Genomic DNA, 19,808 nt, shown 5'->3' with positions numbered 1-19,808 from the left:
CCAAAATTTGTATATTGCCTCATATATGTGTCTTCAACGAATCGCAACAATACCCATTGAATTTGTTTTTGTCTATATTTTTCGATAGGTGTATATCATTGATAATCTTTTTGGTTATTTTTTTAGCATGACTAAGATGACTAGTTATCGGTAAATAGTCTTTTTTGATACATTCCCATAAAATTCCCAAGAAATAATAGTGTACCTTATGTTATGTAACCGTTTGACCGTTTGATTAAAATAGACACACAATTAGACATTGTATCAAAATGGGCAGGATCAGCTTGGTCACACAACTCAACATCGGCAAAATTGTGGGTTCAAATCTCACTTGATCTCTGATCTATTATGAGAAAATGCATAACCACATGCTTAGGACCATGAAAAAAAATCAGATTGCACGTGAAGGGCGTATTGAAAACATAATTAATAGCTAAAAATGTACTTCTTTAACACTTTAAACGTTTAAATGAGATGATCATACAATTAAAAAAATATTTTTCGTTAATTAGTTATGAGGGTATTTGAGTAAATATTAGATAACTTCTCTGAAGAAACAGTCACGGTAGATATTGGACAACTTACGAGGGTTTGCATAGTTGTAGGTTTTTGAAAATTTTGTAAGTGTCCTGTCTTTTGCGATTGATAAAAGAGCTTTTCTTCGAAAAACACCTCCTAACTACTTCTTCATAAAACAGTGTTTTTTAAAAATATCTTGCAAATATTTTTGAAAAAAATACTTCTAACAACTTTTGCAAGATTTCAAAAACGATACACAAGCAATACAATAATAAATTCTTAAAAATTATATATACGAGGTGGTGCTAACAAATTTGAAACGTTTCAAGAAGGAAAAGGGTGCTATAATTTAAAAGGAGAAGAATATATTTAATGTAGTATCACACACGTTGTCTTTTTTAGTCTGAATCACACACATTATCAACACCACTTCCCATTCATTTATTCAGTAGGACGAATCAAATTAATGGTGGTCCCAGCTGTGTTATGTATGTCTATTCTCTAGCATTATTAAAATTTTAAGGCATCTTACCCTTGCACTATTTTTTTACACCAAAATGATATAAATGTCAAAATGCTGCAAAGTAACTCCAATCCACTGCACTATTTTTTACACTAAAAAAGAATATTCCTTTTATATTCTTCTCTCTTTTCTATATTATATTATTTCTTATAAAACAAATCCTTTCTTTTTTCGTTTTACATATTAATTCATATTTCTTTCTTATATAACCATTTAATATAAAATTATTTTATACCTTTAATTTTTAAATAATATAAATTATAAGCAAATATTATACATTATACATATTAATGTATAATTCAAATAAAAATAAAATCATTGATAAGATATAATTAAATAAATATTACATTATGGTAAAATTTAGTTTAATTTTTACATAAATATTCATCTTACAAGATTAGTATGTTGCTCCCATAAATGCTCTATTAATGCATTACGAAGTGCAAAATAAACATCTTTGTCCTTAATTTTTTTGTGTGTCTGTCACGACCTCGAGAGTTGTGATGGCGCCTGCTAGTATGAGCTAGGCAAGCCAATTATCGAACAAGTAACCTTTTGACCCTTTTTATACTCTTTAATAGTTATAAAGCAATAACGTGTAAACAACGAAAATTTATAATAAGCGAAAGAAAAGCAATAAAATATCTGAACATGTAACCAATACAACTGTTTAAGCCTTAATCACCCAGAACTGGTGTCATAATGTCATAGACGATCTAAGATTTACTACATACAAAGTCCGAAAAATAAACGATACACTGTTTCTGAATGAAAGAAATGAAACATGGATAAAGGGATAGAGGGAGACACCAGGGTTTGCGGACGCCTGTACGTCTACCTTGGATCACCGCGTGGACTGAAGGTAGCCACCCAATCTACGGTCCAAAAGCTGCTCTAGGATCTACACATAGTGCAGAGTGTAGTATCAGCACAACCGACCCCATGTGCTGGTAAGTGCGTAGCCTAACCTCGACGAAGTAGTGACGAGGCTAGGACCAGACTACCACATAAACCTGTGCAATTCAACTATATACAACGAAAAAGAAGAACATAAATAAACAGTCAAATATGGGAGGGGTATCATGCTGCAGGGGAGATATCAATTCGGAATAGAAAGACAATAGGTAATTGAAGGAAACAGTAAATCTCGGATATCAACAAAGTACCAAAAATCAATGAGTGCACGACATCACCCTTCGTGATTTTACTCTCGTCCGCACCAAAGCAATCAAGTAATGAAAATGTGAACGACATCACCCTTCGTGCTTTTACTCTCGTCCTCACCATATAATCAATATAATCAGCACGGAATGGTACATCGTGCGGCACAGCTTCACCGTTCGTACTTTACACTCTTTCCTCATAAATCATACACGACATCACCCTTCGTGCTTTAACACTCTCTCACAAAAATAATACACGGCATCACCCTTCGTGCTTTAACACTCTTCCTCACCCAAACAACAATCACAAATAATAGGTCAAGGGAATAAATGAAATTACAATAAGAATCCCGATAAGGGAACAATAGTCCAACAATCAAGTCCCGACAAGGGAATAACATCAAAAGAAACCTCAACATCCCGACAAGGGAGATAACATGAAAAGCAACAATATCCCGGCAAGGGAGATAACATGAAAAAAATAACAATATCCTGGCAAGGAGTTAATATAATGATTCTCTTCTCTTTTCCACTTTTACTTCATAACTCACTTCACAACTTTGAGCCAATGCTCTAAAAGATTCAATTTCCACTTATACTTTCACATTTCATTGTACAACTCGAGCCAATGCTCCTCAATGTTCAAATGTCACAATTACTTCCACAAACTTTGCCCAACAATAGAAATCATCATCAAAGCATGAATAATACAACCAAGCCATAATAATCACAATATAAGACCCACATGCATGCTTGACACTAACATATAGATACTCGTCACCATGCCTATACGTCGTACTCGACAAATACCACAGAGGAAATAGGACTCGACTCTTAATCCCTCAAGCTAAGGTTAGACCAAACACTTACCTCAATGCCACGAACACAATTCAAGCCTTTACTATCGCTTTACCTCTTGATTCCACCACCAATTCGCTCGTATCTAGCCACAAGTCACTTATTTACATCAATAAATGCTAACTGAATCAATTCTAATGCATGATAATGAGTTTTCTAAGGTTTTACCCAAAAAATCAAAAATTGCCCCCGGTCCCACATGGTCAAAACCCGAGGTTCGAACCAAAACCCGAATACTCATTCCCACACGAACCCAAATATATAATTTATTTTGAAATCAGAACTCAAATCGAGGTCCAAATCCCCAATTTTTGAAAAACCTAAGTTCTACCCAAAACACCCAATTTTCCCCATGAAAATCATTGATTTTGAGTTGAAATCATGTGAAAAGATGTTAATGATTGAAGAAAACGAGTTAAAATTGACTTACAATCGATTTGGAAGAAAAGTTGTCTTTGAAAAATCGCCCAAGAGTGTTTTGGTTTTGAAAGAATGTGAAAAATGGGAGATTTTCGGCTAAGTATAAAAATTGCAGGTCGCAGATATGTGAATTGCGACCAGGGTTCACAATTGCGAACCCCGGCATCTGCTATGTTCGCATTTGCGAGCTGGGAATTGCGATCCACATGTCGCATTTGCGACGACTGGCCACAAGCTAGGGATCGCATTTGCGATCAAAATCCTCGCAATTGCGAGATAGGCTGGCCTAGGCTACTTTCGCAATTGTGACATAGCCCTCGCATTTGCGAACCAGGCCTGCATAGAAATAGCTGAAGCCTGCAATTCCTTAAGTCCAAAAATTCACCCCGTGGCCTATCCAAAACTCACCCGAGCCCTCGGGGCTCCAAACCAAACATGTACACAACCTAAAAACATCATATGGACTCGCTCATGCATTCAAATCACTAAAATAACATCAACAACTATGAATTTAGTATCAAAATCATGAAATTTTCTTAAGAACTTCAAATTTCCAATTTTTCTCAAAAACGATCCGATTCACGCCGTTTCAAGTCCGTTTCTTACCAAATTTCACAGACTTATCTTAAATCACATATAAGACCTGTAGCGGACGCCGGAACCAAAATATGGGCCAGATACCATCAAGTTTTAATCACAATTCACTTCCAAATCTCATAAATAATTTCAGAAAATAATTTTCTTTAAAAATTTATTTCTCGGGTTTGGGACCTCGGAATTCGATTCCGGGGATCTAAGTCCCATATTTTTCTACGGACCCTCCGGGACCATCAAATCACGGGTCCGGGTCCGTTTACCCAAAATGTTGACCGAAGTCAATTAATTCATTTTATAGTCAAAATTTATCATTTTTCACTAATTTTCACATAATGGCTTTCCGGCTACGTGCCCGGATTACGCACGAAAATCGAGGTGATGCTGAAAGAGGGTTTTAGGGCCTCGAAACACAGAATTTACTTTTTAAAACAAGTGATGACCTTTTCGGTAATCACAGCGTCGAGCTAAAAATTATTCAAATCATTAATTTTCCTCTACTACTATTTTTATTGTTAGAGTTAGACCTTTACAAGCTTCTTGAATATGCACTTTTCATTTTTTTATGGTTATATATTTTTATACAATTATAACTTATAATAAAATTAACTTACAACTTTATATAAAAATGAAATATACGAAAGTTAATTTATAAAAATTATACACCAAAATTTAAATATAAAATTAATACTATAAAGATATTATATAAAAACTATAAGTAATTAAAAAATTATAATATGTTAAAATTAAAAGTGTTATATAATAAAAGATAATATTAAAATAATGACGAATAGTAATGGTGTTGATGAATAGTGTTACACCAAATTTGGTGTAACAATATTCACACACCAAAATGGTGTAAAAAATGGTGTTGGGTTGGAGCAAAAAAATATCAAATCTTACCCTAGAATGGTGTTTGGTGTCAAAATTGGTGTTGGGTTGGAGATGGTCTAACGTGAGGGGCGTTGAGTTCTCTTCTCGCATTTAATATTTATATTAAAAAAATACTAATAATATACAATATGTATTTAAATGTATATTTTTATCACTATTTATAATTAATTAATATATACTATTATCTCATTATAAACTTAATTATAATAAATCGATATAACTTTGTGCAAACCTGAAATCCAGAGTAATTATTTTACGTTCCACTATTGTAAATGGCAGGGGAGGAGGAAGGGTAGACATAGACACTCAATCATTTGTTATCACGAGATTCCAAGAATTATGCTCAATATAAGCAGGGCGAAGCTAGAGTATCGGAAGCGATTCGGCCGAATTCAATAGCGTTGATTTAAATTTTGTATTTGTCTTTAAAAATTTATCGAATATATACAAATTATTAATTTAGAACCCTTAAAATAATTAAAATCCCGAACTCATAAAATTAAAATCTCAGCTCCGTCTATATAAGTTTCCCAATGGCTATATGACCTTAGTATATAAAAAATATAAGATCTGGTGATGTTGCTAACCTCCCTTTTGTTTTATCCGTCCGATTTATCTCTAATCATCACCTATACAATAAACTATCATTATTATTATTCAAATATTCTGTTATTTTAATGGTAAAATTCATCCGGTAAAATTCTTATTAAATACGAATGATTTGCAATGGTCCCAAATCTCTGTGTTTGTGGCTCAAGACAATAGAATAGAGGGGAGAGAAACTTATCAAAACCCAGTAGTAAAATGACTTTTATATATGTAGACAAACTTGATAACCTTTTAAATACAAATTGAAAAAGGATGTTCCAAGATTTCTTTCTCCCAATATTCATTAGTATTGCTCAGTAAGACCATTAATTTTGTCTGCGTATCAGATTATTTATTAGTGCTTGTTTATGGAACTTTTCCAATTTGATGTAAATCCCAGGTCTTCTATGTTAGCAGATTCAACATTCAACAATGCACATGTTATTGATTTATTTTATGTGCTATTTGTTTAGCTTTTCTCTGCTATACATTAAGCCGGAGTCTTGGTACCATTGTCAAAGTTGTTATCATGTGATCAAAATAATATAGAATTTTATATCCTAAAAAGATTTTTTTTATAAAAATGCAAGGTAAAACAATATTTTAACCGACTCAATTATGCTTGACATTGAAGAGGAACCTATCACTTATTATACTACTTTGATGATGGCATCGTCGATCTCATTCATATTCCATTAGTTATATATAGCTTACAACGTTTGACTGCATATGAAACATGGTGATAAAAGAAGACAAAAGGTTTGGTACATAGCCTTAAGGGTCAGGTCAATTGACCACCCTTTGTCGAAAAATTATACTATATATATATAAGTAAAAATTACCCTTTATCGGATTTTTTTTTACTTATTTCAAATTTAAACTACTCTAAATGAAATTCTTGGCTTCGCTACTCTATACTGTACAACCAAGGGATTCAATCATGGTTTCTGCACATGGCTAGAGGAATGATATGGTGAATAATAGTATGAAAATTCCATTGGCTATCACATTCATACGAGAAGTATCAGATTAAGATGTTATTAGTTTGGACTTGTTTTCTCTAACATATTTTTATATACATACAAAGCACAACACATTTGCTTTGTTTATATCACCACCTATAGAATAATTTATCTTCATCCTTTATTTTATATTGTAAACTTACCTTGTAATTTGTCCAAGCTTTGACACTATGTATAAAAATCGTTTTCAAAGACAAATGATTTGCAAATGTCCAAACGAATGTATTGGGCTAAGAGAATTAGAATAGAGTGAGAGACTGATCAAACTTCTCAAATGCAAGCGCATAACATTTTTCAGGATTTTTTCATTCAGTATTGCTGTTATAGGACCATTAACTTTGTCATTCTCTGATCCTTAATTATAGCGGCTTCCTTTTGGAACTTATCATATCATTTGATGTAAAAATCCTGAACTTCTTCTCCACCTCCATTAGTAGAATGATTAATAATGGCAAAATACATAGACAATCCTTGATTTTGCAATTTTTTTTCATTTATATTTCAACTAAAAGTGTGACCAGTTAGAACACTTAATGTATATACAAAATGTGTCATCCTTTTTCTTTTGTTGAGCTCAATCAGCCCAAGAGATAATCTTACCATAATATGATATTGTTCAATTTATGCCAAATTGATACGGCTTTCCCTAAAAGGCATCACCCCATTAATAGTATCTCTAACCTTGTATGTAGCTTCTTTTCGTTTCAGCTACCAATATAATATTCTCTCGAACTAAGTTTCACGTGGACCACTATCAAGATCAATGAGTCTCCCTATCGAATTAAGTTCCACATGACTCCCTTAGCACAATTCATGGGTCAATTTCTAACTTTTCGTTTCAGCTACTTATGTAGGACTTTGTTCGCATACCCAACAATTCTCTACTCGAACTAAGTTTCGTGTGGATCACTACCAAGATCGATGAGTCTTCCTCTCGAACTAAGTTTCATGTGACCCTGTTGGCCCAAGTAAAGGTGAAGTTTTGAAGACTGACAAATGAACTCAGACATGGACCAGGTCCTTCTTGTGAAGCACACTTATGATCAACTCAAACATGTGAGATGCACATGAAGGAGATAAACCTAACTTATCAGAAGTGATATCTCCTAATCATGATCAAAAAGGTTGCATATTGGATAAGGAGAAAGACTCCTTACACAAAGAGAACACGATTTAGGAAAATAATAGAGTTAAAGTATGAGATCAACTAGAACTCTTCCACCATGGAAGAGTAACATCTGTATCCTAGTCAATCTCTAATTACTAACTCCTTAAATATTAGTGTTGTTATCTTTTACAGGTAATGCACATAAGCAGAAGTTAAACGTGAATTGAGAGCAAAATAGCAAGGCAATTTTGCAAGCAATTTATGTGTGATTCAAGACGTGTGATGATATGCTATAATTACGTATTTTATTCGATTATTACACTCTAATTTACTGCACTTTAGTTGAGTTTGCGCTTTAATCGCTAGTGTTTTGCACTAATGGTGTGTTTTATGCCTTGTAGGAGTGATTCCGAGCTATATAGATGTTATGGAATGAATTTAAGTGGTTTAGAGCTTTGAAGTCTGAGTAAGAGCTCAAGGAATTAAGCCGGGATTGCGTTCGGGGATCAACGGATGATAAAACAACAAAACGAAAACTCGAAGAGGCATATTGCGCACTGTCTAGTAAAATAGACATAACTCTTTTCTCAGAACTCCATTTGGGCTCCATTATATATGGTTTGAAATATAACTCAAAGGGATACAACTTTTATGTTTTATGTTTTTCCAAATTCAAAATGTAACAGGGTGAAAAACCGTGGTTACGGTAGGACCGCGGCAGAAGGCAGTCGCGGTCAAATGAAGAATCTGAGAGGGTGTTTGACCGCAGTTCCAGCATAACCGCGGTGGAACCGCGACAGGATGCATAAATTTTAGGTACCAAAGTGCAAAACACGGGATTTTAAGCCCTAAACCCTATATTAAACCAAGGAAGCCGGCCAAGAAAAGGAATTGGACATATTTTTGACATAGATTTGACCTAATGAGGCAGAGACACAATAGGAGCAAGGCTTGGGAATTCTTCTACAAGTTTTTTCTTTCCTCTTCCTATTTTTCATTGTTGGTTATGACTTTTAGTATTGTAGTTTTACATACTATTATGAATAAATAATTTATTATCTAGGGTTTTAATGGAACCTTTTGTACGATAAATTCTTGTTATATTTTTATATAATTGAGCCGTAGTATAATCTCTATTTGTTCAACTACGTTCTTATTGTAGTTAATTGAAGAGTTCTCAATTAGTTGTGCCTATTTAGTATGCATAACTCAAGAGAGAGTGCATATTTAGGTAATTGTTTAACAACACCACTCCCAAAATATATGAGGGATCAATAACCGAGGGTTTAAAGGTGGGATTAGGGATAACGAAGCCTTGGGTGCGATCTGAAGTGAGCTGTATTAAAAGTCAGCTAGCGTAGCTCGGGAGAGTGCATATAGTAAATTGTCATAATTACTCGGGAGAGATTTACGGTAATAAGAGTGCTCATGATCGGTAGAGAATACTTAGGCAAAATTATAGAAGACATAGCGAGAAAGATTCCGACAATTGGGGAAATCATAACTCTAGACCTCCTTAATCTTGTCTCTAACCTTAGTATATTTAGTTGTTAATTGAGTATTTTAATTTGTTAGTTAATTAGTTAAACACAAGAATCTAAATATCTATAAGTTAGGAATTGTTCAAGCTTGTCTTCTTGGTGATAGTGAACAGTTGTAGCTAAACCTTAGTTCTCTATGGGATTTGACTCCGGACTTGTAAACCGGATTATATTTGCAATGACCGCATTGTCCTTTTTATAAGACATAGTTGGGCGTGATCAAATTTTGGCGCCGTTGCCGGGGAACTAACGGTGTAGCTGTAGGTGTACATATTGCTAGGTTTCAAGTTTGAACTTTTATTTTTATTTTTTTTGTATTTGATTTTTTTTCTTTTCTTTTTTTGTTTTACTTGTTGATTTAAAAAAAAACATGGCATCATGGAATTATGAAAGTTTTGATGTTGGTAATTCTACTTTTAGTCCTCCTTATGTATATTGTGATGAAAACCACCCTTGGCAAAATTATCAAAATATTTTCGAGAGTGAGTTATGTGCACCAACTCAATCTTATGTGTGGAATGTGTGTGATATGAGTGGTGGTCAAGATGGTCACTTTCGTGGTTGTGCTTATATTTCTTATCTTCCCCCAATCCCTTATTATGATGATTCTATGTTTTCTTGTGAGGATAATAGGAACAAAGAACCTCGGGAAGCTGACCTAAAGAAGATTGAAGATATGTTAAAGTGTCTTATAGAACAACAAAGTAAAATACTGCTACAGATAGAAAGGCAAGATGAAACTATTTACAACTTAGAGGCTCAAGTGAGTCAATTAGTTGAAGCTTTTAATGCTCAATATGTCAATATTATGGATAGTAGCCAGGAGCAGTTTGCATTAGAGACGGAAATTGAGGTGCCAATGGAGGGGTCCAAAGTAGAACCCCAACACTCTAACAATCTAGAATTTGAGGATGTCGATGTTGAAGAAGTAATACTAGAGTCAACCAGGGACGTTGAAGATACAAATTTAGTTGACTCTAGTGTTTTGGGTGTTGAGGAGGTCGAAAATCTTGAAGTTCATGTATTGGAACGTGTTGGACCTCATTCCAAACACTTCTCTACATTATGTTCGGACGGTGAAATGAGAACGGATCTTTACGAGCATAAAAAGGAGTCCAAGGAAGAGATAGATGGGCCTTATATTTTGAAATTCTCAAGGCCGTCTAGGCAAGGTGACACTCCTCGGTCAAGAGCCAAAAAGTGCATAAGACTCTATCTAATTTTTGGCTCGCATGAATTTGTACCGCCCCAAGAGCATAATCATAAGCTTGAAGAAAAACTTGTGGTGCGATTCATAAGTTCGAAGTGGAGGCAGAAAGTGATTCACGTCGTGCCGTGACGTTAAATCAAGCGCTTCTTGGGAGGCAACCCAACTTTACTGCTTTCTTTTATTTTTTGTATTAATTTTTTTTTTAATTTTATTATTTTTGTAGTGTCAATTTTTTTATTTTCTAAGAGTATGGAAAGCAAAGGTATTGTAAGGATGCAATAATAAACCAAATGGATGGAACTAAGTGTGAGGTACCCGCACGAAGGACCAAGCTTGGGAGAAGTCTGAGTATCCCATGAGCTGTTAGTGCTTCGGCCTTTGGCCTACCAGGGAGTTTCTTTTACCCTTTTTATTAGGTATGGTGTGCATTGGGGACAATGCCCAATTTTAAGTGTGGGGTGAGGAGATTGACTGGGTGACTTTCTATGCTATTTTAGTTGTGTTAGTTTAATTGAATAATTTTTTTTAAAATAGAAAAGATTGGACTTTTCCCAACGATGGATCTATTAGACAATTTTCTTGAGGGATTTAAGTCTAAAGAAAAAGTACAAAAAGATTTTCTTTTATTAGGTAGTGTAATAATTACCCCTTGGTTTTTCTTTAAACCATGGTTCTTTTCCAAGGGTTTTATTTGAACTAGGTGTAGTTAGTTTTTTTTGGGAGTAAGAGCCATTGTGTTGTGTTTTGAATTGAAGCAATATCTCTTGATTTTGTTATGCCTTGAGAATAGTGAGTGTCACACCTCCTTTTTCCGCGCCCGAGGGGGCGCATGGGGAGTTTTTTCCAATTAAAGGACAATCGAAACGGGATTGGTTTAATTATTTCAGAGTCGCCACTTGGGAGATTTAGGGTGTCCCAAGTCACCAATTTTAATCCCGAATCGAGGAAAATAATGACTCTATATTACAGTCTGCGTACCAGAAATCTAGATAAGGAATTCTGTTAACTCGGGAGAAGGTGTTAGGCATTCCCGAGTTCCGTGGTTTTAGCACGGTCGCTCAACTGTTATATTTGGCTTATTTATCTGATTTTTAATACAATATGAACTTATGTGCAAATTTTGACTTTTAACCGCTTTATTATTATTATTTTTACAAAATGTGAACATCGCTTAAAACACGTCTTTGGACTGCGTCACATGAAATGCACCCACAATCCGGAACGCATTTTATTTGATGTTTTGAGATTTGGATTTGGGTCGCATGAAATGCACACCCGAGCTTAAGAAAGTAAGTTATTAAACACGCGCCTAAAGAGACTATCGCGTTATTATTTTGGGAAGGCCACGAAATTCACTAAGCGGCCCTCCTGAATTCTAAGTAGTTTTAAACAAGTATTTACTGAGGGCCTCGCAATTTGTATTTTTATTCGGCGAGGCTCATCTCATTCTTATTTTTTAAAGAATTTGCAACGTCATGGAAATGCATCTCGGGCCACGCCACAATCAATGCGCCCGTGACTAGAGACATATTTCGACTTCGTTGAGATTTGGATTTGGGTCACATAAATGTGCACCCGAGTTTAGGGAGATAACATTATTAAAGGCGCGCCTAAAGCAACTAGCGCATTATTATTTTTGGGTGGGGCCGTGAAATTTACTAAACGGCCCGTCCCGGAATCTAAGTATTTAATACATATATTTTGTGAGGGCTCCACAATCTATACATTTTTTATTTTTTGGCGAAGCTTGTCCCGTTTTTTTTTATTTTTATTATTATTTTTATTTTTTATATTTTTTAAAAGGATGTCATTTTCACGCCTTTAACAATGCTAAACCTTATGGCTTCTTCACAACTACAATCTCACAACTTGTCAAGATTTGATAAAAGAAGTTAAGCGAATGAGTGTTTCGGGCGTAGCAACAACAGGTACTAATACTAATTTTGTCCAAATAAACTGAGACAATAATAACATAACACATTGAACGTAAATAATAACAATACTAATCTTGGGACTACTAATACAATTAAATCAAATGACATCAAGTAATCAATAATAACATAACACAAAAATGAACTAAAATGCATACGGTGAAACATAAGCAGGAAATTATCATATCAATTGATATATTGCAACTTCAAACATTGAACGTAAAATTTCTTTAATCCAATACATCGAGGCTTACTAACCTGAATAAACAGAAACGCCTAGAGCCATTGACCGAACCTCAACATCGACTTCAACGGACGGACTCGACGCGCCGGACCTCGACGAACAAAACAACCTCACCGGACTGAAGCAACGGCTGAGCTACTCAGCAACGCAGCGACGCAGCAACAGCTGCTGTATTTTTCGACGCAGCAACTGTTGCATGAAGCTGCAACAAAGGGGTCGTTGGACAGTTGATGACGAGGGGTGGTTGGATGACGCAGCAGCGATGGCTGCTGCTTGACGAGTCGTCGATGGGTGCTGCTGGGGTTCGGACGTGAGGGAATGGCGTCGCGACTGGTTTTTGGGTTGCAACGGATGTGATGGAGCTGGGTTATGGGGTCGTTTGGGCAGCTGGGAGGTTGACGATGGTTTGGGGGCTGTTTGGTGATGATGGGGAGCTGAACGGAGGTCTGTTTGGTTGTTGACGGAGAGGGTTAGCTAGGAGAAGGTGACGGGGTCATGGAGGAGTTGGTCGGGTTTTTTCTTGACGATGGGGGAGTCTCCTGGTTATGGCGGAGAGGGGAGGAGCCGGGGTGGACAACAACAATGGTGGTTTGTTGATGGTTTTGGGCAGTAGGGGTGTTGGGTTTGGGTTGTGATGGGGTGGTGTTTGGGAGGAGGAGGGTGGTCCGTTGCTGGGGGAGTAGGGAATGGAGGGGAAGGTGACGGGGGCAAGGTCCTGCAGTAGGGTTCTTTGCTTCTTCTTTCAAAGAGAAAGAAGAAGATCCACAGTATTTTCCAAAACCCAATTTTTTAAAAGTCCCCCCTTCCTTTCATGTTTTGTCCGTGTATTTGTAATACAATGCCCATAAAAATGAGCCCCACGCGTGGTGGGGTTCAAGGCATATGTCCCCCACGCGTGGTGGGGTTCCCCACATGTCCTGGACACGGTTTATTACGGGCTAGGTCCGAAAATTAGGCCTAAAACCGGGCAGTTTAAACCCGAATATTATCCTTTTGCCCGGACCCGAGAAATAGGAACACGTTGCTTAACTAGTCCTATGTAAGCAAAATAACTACCAAAAATAAGACTAGTATTTAAACAAAACTATATCTTTTTAAATATTTTTCAAGGTTTAAAATAGCTACAAAATATTAATAAAACTATTTTTGTAATTTTCGTTTTTAAATATTAAGATAAAATATGAGGTAATGTTTTTGTATTTTTCAAAGTTAAAAATGACTATAAAACCTTAATAGAATTATATTTTTTTGTAATTTTCGAAATTATATAAAGTACAAAAAATAAAGTGCAATTTTTTGTATTTTTCAAGTTTATGAGAAATACATAAACTAAAATTTATATATATATTTTTTGAAATTTTCTTTTTGCAATGAAATAAAGTAAAATAGTTAAAATAGCTATACTAGACCCAATTTCACATATTCACGCTAAAAATGTGAAAATTCTCGGGGAGGGTCAAAAATCACGTGCTTACAACTGCCCCTCTTTGACTGGAAACACGAAGAGTTTTCCGACAAAGAACGACTAGCCGTGTTTTTGACCCGACCATTACTTGGACGGACTACACTAAGGAAAGGGAGGGAATGTGATCGAGCCCTGGTATCTGAGCTGCCTACATATCCTTGGTTATACAGGAATCAGGCCACGTGTAGTTCGGGATGAGAGAGATAGTGAAGTGTACTGAGGTGAAGAGCCGATCGAGGCGCCGTTCCGTTGAGGTTTCGGTCCGCGGTCCTGTCATTACAACAAAAATGAAAACTGAAAAAGACTAACTAAACCTATCAGCTACTAGTTACAAGGATTCCTATCTCTTAAGTCTTCTGAAACTTGGTCTTGAGTCTTGAATGGTGCTTCACACAGACTTTGGATCTGAACCTTGATACTTGCTATGTGTAGGTGCTAGTTCTTGAGCAGACCATATTTGTTCTCCACTTCCGTATTTCGGATTCATTCATTTTTTTTTTTTTTTGTGACTAGCTTTTGTTGACCCTCTCAGACTGTTGACTCGCATTCTTGGGGCGAGATTCTTGTTGCTTCTATCTTGGATTGAGTGCTGGGGATTTTTGTTGTAACCTTCTGCTTTCCAGTGGGTCACTGCTTGATCTTGAAACATGCTTCTCCGTTCTACAGGCGGACTCCTGACTTCTTCTATCTTCGACACGCAACAACCTCCGTTCTACAGGCGGGTCCCTGACAATCAAAACAAACAAAACAAACAAAATTTTCTAACCCAGTTTGTACTGGGAAGATTAGTGAGTCGTTAGCAAAATTGTAACTCACTTACACTACTGATTCAATGATGAGAGTAAACTGAAGACTAGGATGTGCATCTCCTATGAGTAAAACCAAAACTCTTGCTAGCAAATGTGTCTGCTAAAATAAAAACCTCAATGACTCAAACTAGAAAGTGTGTCTTCTATGGTTGAATCGGAATGAGCTAAACTAGGAAGTGCGTCTCCTAAGGGTGAAAATTTCAGTGACTAGAACTAGGAAGTGCGTCTCCTATGAATAAAAATATCGATTAGGAAGTGCGTCTCCTACGGGTAAAACTAAACTTTGAGGAAATGCGTCTCCTAGGGGTACAATAAACTTAGGAAGTGCGTCTCCTATGGGTACAATAAACTTAGGAAGTGCGTCTCCTATTGGGTACAATAAACTTAGGAAGTGCGTCTCCTATTGGGGATGACTGTTTTTAGGAAGTGCGTCTCCTACTGGGTGAAACTATTCTTAGGAAGTGCGTCTCCTATTGGTACAATAGATCTAGGAAGTGCGTCTCCTATTGGTAAAACTTAGCTTAGGAAGTGCGTCTCCTATTGGTAAAACTTAGCTTAGGAAGTGCGTCTCCTATTGGTGAAATCAACTTAGGAAGTGCGTCTCCTATTGGTGAACCTATTCTTAGGAAGTGCGTCTCCTAATGGTAAAACTGAACTTAGGAAGTGCGTCTCCTATTGGTAGAACTAAACTTAGGAAGTGCGTCTCCTATGGGGGAAATGAACTTAGGAAGTGCGTCTCCTATGGTGAAACTGAACTTAGGAAGTGCGTCTCCTATGGTGAAACTGAACTTTAGGAAGTGCGTCTCCTATGGTGAAACATATCTTAGGAAGTGCATCTCCTATTGGTGAAACTTGCTTAGGAAGTGCGTCTCCTACTGGTGAAACTTGCTTAGGAAGTGCGTCTCCTACTGGTGAAATATTTTTAGGAAGTGCGTCTCCTATTGGTGAAACTTATCTTAGGAAGTGCGTCTCCTACTGATAAAACTTGCTTAGGAAGTGCGTCTCCTACTGGTGAAACTTATCTTAGGAAGTGCGTCTCCTACTGATAAAACTTGCTTAGGAAGTGCGTCTCCTACTGGTGAAACTTATCTTAGGAAGTGCGTCTCCTACTGATAAAACTTGCTTAGGAAGTGCGTCTCCTATTGGTGAAACTTGCTTTAGGAAGTGCGTCTCCTATGGTGAAACTGACTTAGGAAGTGCGTCTCCTATTGATGAAACTTGCTTAGGAAGTGCGTCTCCTATTGGTGAAACTTGCTTTAGGAAGTGCGTCTCCTATGGTGAAACTTGCTTAGGAAGTGCGTCTCCTACTGGTGAAACTTGCTTAGGAAGTGCGTCTCCTACTGGTGAAATATTTTTAGGAAGTGCGTCTCCTATTGGTGAAACTGAACTTAGGAAGTGCGTCTCCTATGGTAAAACTGAACTTAGGAAGTGCGTCTCCTATGGGCGAAATGAACTTAGGAAGTGCGTCTCCTATGGTGAAACTGACTTAGGAAGTGCGTCTCCTATTGATGAAACTGAACCTAGGAAGTGCGTCTCCTATGGTAAAACTGAACTTAGGAAGTGCGTCTCCTATCGGTGAAACTGAACTTAGGAAGTGCGTCTCCTATGGTAAAACTAAACTTAGGAAGTGCGTCTCCTATCGGTGAAACTGAACTTAGGAAGTGCGTCTCCTATGGTAAAACTGAACTTAGGAAGTGCGTCTCCTATCGGTGAAACTGAACTTAGGAAGTGCGTCTCCTATCGGTGAAACTGAACTTAGGAAGTGCGTCTCCTATGATAAAACTGAACTTAGGAAGTGCGTCTCCTATGGGTAAAGACGTGGAATGTATGCCTCTGTTATCTGGGCAGGCTCCCAATTTCAACACCTGAAATAAAAAAATTGAATGTATGCCTCTGTTATCTGGGCGGGCTCCCAATTTCAACACTTAAAATTAAAGACTGAATGTATTCCTCTGTTATTATGGGCGGGCTCCCAATTTCAACACTTGAAAGTAAAAACTGAATGTATGCCTCTGTTATCTGGGCGGGCTCCCAATTTCAACACTTAAAAAATAAAAAGACTGAATGTATGCCTCTGTTATCTGGGCGGGCTCCCAATTTCAACACTTAAAATAAAAGACTGAATGTATTCCTCTGTTATTATGGGCGGGCTCCCAATTTCAACACTTGAAAGTAAAAACTGAATGTATGCCTCTGTTATCTGGGCGGGCTCCCAATTTCAACACTTAAAATAAAAGACTGAATGTATTCCTCTGTTATTATGGGCGGGCTCCCAATTTCAACACTTAAAATAAAAGACTGAAATGTATGCCTCTGTTATCTGGGCGGGCTCCCAATTTCAACACTTAAAATAAAAGACTGAAATGTATGCCTCTCGTTATACAGGTGGGCGCCTGGAACATGAAATGCAAATACTGAAATGTATTCCTCTCGTTATTCAGGTGGGCGCCTGGTGAGAATTTTAAAGACTGAAATGTATTCCTCTCGTTATTCAGGTGGGCGCCTGTCTTTAACAATAACTTTGAAAATAAAATCCTATTCGAGGGCGGATGAACCCAAAATATCCTATTCGAGGGCGGATGAACCCGACAGATCCTATTTGAGGGCGGATGAACCCAACATATCCTATTTGAGGGCGGATGAACCCAAAATATCCTATTCGAGGGCGGATGAACCCAAAGTATCCTATTCGAGGGCGGATGAACCCAAAGTATCCTATTCGAGGGCGGATGAACCCAAAGTATCCTATTCGAGGGCGGATGAACCCAAAGTATCCTATTCGAGGGCGGATGAACCCAAAGTATCCTATTCGAGGGCGGATGAACCCAAAATATCCTATTCGAGGGCGGATGAACCCAAAATATCCTATTCGAGGGCGGATGAACCCAAAATATCCTATTTTTTTTTATTTATTTATTTTTCTTTTTTTTTGTTTTTGCATAGCTTCTTCCTTCGAAGACTACCTCCCTTGATTTACTTACCTGTTGGGGGTAAAATGTTATCAGCTGAGGGTACCTGACTTCCAGAAAATTTTCTAAATGAAAGGAAAATTTTCTGCCCCAGTTTGATAATATCCCTTGTGGCATGCGTTTCTGCCTCAATGCCATTTCCCTTACCTGTTTCAAATCAAACAAAATTGTTAGTTTAAAACATGGTGGTTGGTTGTGATACTCCTGCTGGGATGGTGTTCCCTTTCTCCCTCCTTGCTCTGTGTTCCACAACTTGTTGGGGATGATATTATGTTTTGGGGATAATCCCTTCCTGCTGGGGATATCCATTATCTTTTGTGGCATAGCTCGGAAACTGGCGTTTTCCCGACCTTTTAGTTTAGTATGGATTTCGCCAAATCATGCTCACTGTTCTCCTTGCTCTGTTCACGGGCCTTGTCTTTGAGGTTTATAACCTTGGTTTTGGCAAGGATATCCCTCTTGATGCTCGTCAATCCTTTTGTCAATTCCCTTTGCTGGGGATATCTTTTTTGACACTGGCCTCGCGCTTGTTCCTTGCTGACTATACCATTTGGATATACTAGTCAGATCTCATCTTGGAAAGCTGATGGCATATTTTTGAAGTCATTTCATACTTGTTCTGACCGGACAGACTCTTTTATGAAAGGAGAAAGATAACAGAAACAAAATAAAAGACAAAGGAAACGATGACTCTTTTACAAAAGAAACTATAAATAAAAAACTATCAAACGCAGATACCGACTCTAATGGCCATGACATGCGTATGTGGCCTATCCTCTGCCATCAATCATCTTTTAAGATCTTCCATTGGCGATTCCCCCTCTGATTCTCAATCTTATTCGACTTGTAGTGCCCGAAGGGTTTTCACTATCAAGTCTCTCTCATTTTGGTTTTCTCTCAGCTTTCACCGCCCTATGGTGCCTGTGAAGGTTTTCACCAATAAGACTCTCTCGTTTTATATCTCTCTCCAGCTGAGGATTTGGAGTGTTGCCGGTATGACTCTTTCTGCTGGAGATTAGAGTCCTTTTTGCTGTGGAACAGAATGTTATGTTCGCCGGTAAGACTCTTCATTTGTCTGACTTGGCATCTTTTGAAGACTGGTCAGAAGGTCTTTCTTTGGACCGTAATGTGGGTTTTGGATAGGGCTAGAAAGAAAGGGTATAAAAGGCTCAAAAATGCATTAATTTTGGGTTATTAGTTACAACCTTCGGAATTAGATTTATTCACAATAAACGCAACATTTGCCCCAGTTTCTTGCTTGGGGATATTTTAATTGATTTTTTCATTTTTCAAAACTATGACCGAGCCGTGAAGCGCCTACGTATCCTCTTTGAGGAATCAGGCCAAACGTAGTTCCCAATTCCTCTTCTCCATTTGACTTTATTTTTTTCTTTTTTTCTTTTTATCAATTTTCTTTTCTTTTCTCTTTTCATTTCTCCTTTCTTTTTGTCGTTTTTTTCTTTCTCTCTTTTTTCTTTTATTCTTCTTTTTCCATTTTGTTGTTTTCTTTTCTCTTACCCGCCATGCTTGCGTATTTTATTCGTTGCTACTAACTCCGAACGAGGGGTATGAAAGAAAATAAATAAGGCTCAAAAGGGGTAACGAAGGATAAAGTGTTTGGGTAGCAGAACAAAATGCCTTCGTCATTCCGGTCTTCAAAACATGCCAAGTGCAAACAACACAATTTAAATTTGTAGTCTCTTCTGATGGTGCTGGACTTGACAATTATATTCAACATCTGTTTGTTCATTTGTCACTTCTAAAGCACCGTTGGGCGACACTCTCATTCTCATTATTATGAACGACCCTCATGCCAATTTAGGCGAATCTTTCTTTAACAGTTTTCTTTGTGTTTAACTTGCCCCAGTTCCATATGACTCGGGCTTCAAATAATCTCAAACCGTCCTTATTTCTTTAAATGGTTTGATCGCCTTTCTGGGGTTTTGTGAT

This window comes from Nicotiana tabacum, chromosome 21 (assembly GCF_000715075.1).
Source record: "Nicotiana tabacum cultivar K326 chromosome 21, ASM71507v2, whole genome shotgun sequence".
Taxonomy (NCBI): domain Eukaryota; kingdom Viridiplantae; phylum Streptophyta; class Magnoliopsida; order Solanales; family Solanaceae; genus Nicotiana; species Nicotiana tabacum.
The sequence above is the reverse complement of the archived record's forward strand: the minus strand, read 5'-3'. Positions refer to the sequence as shown.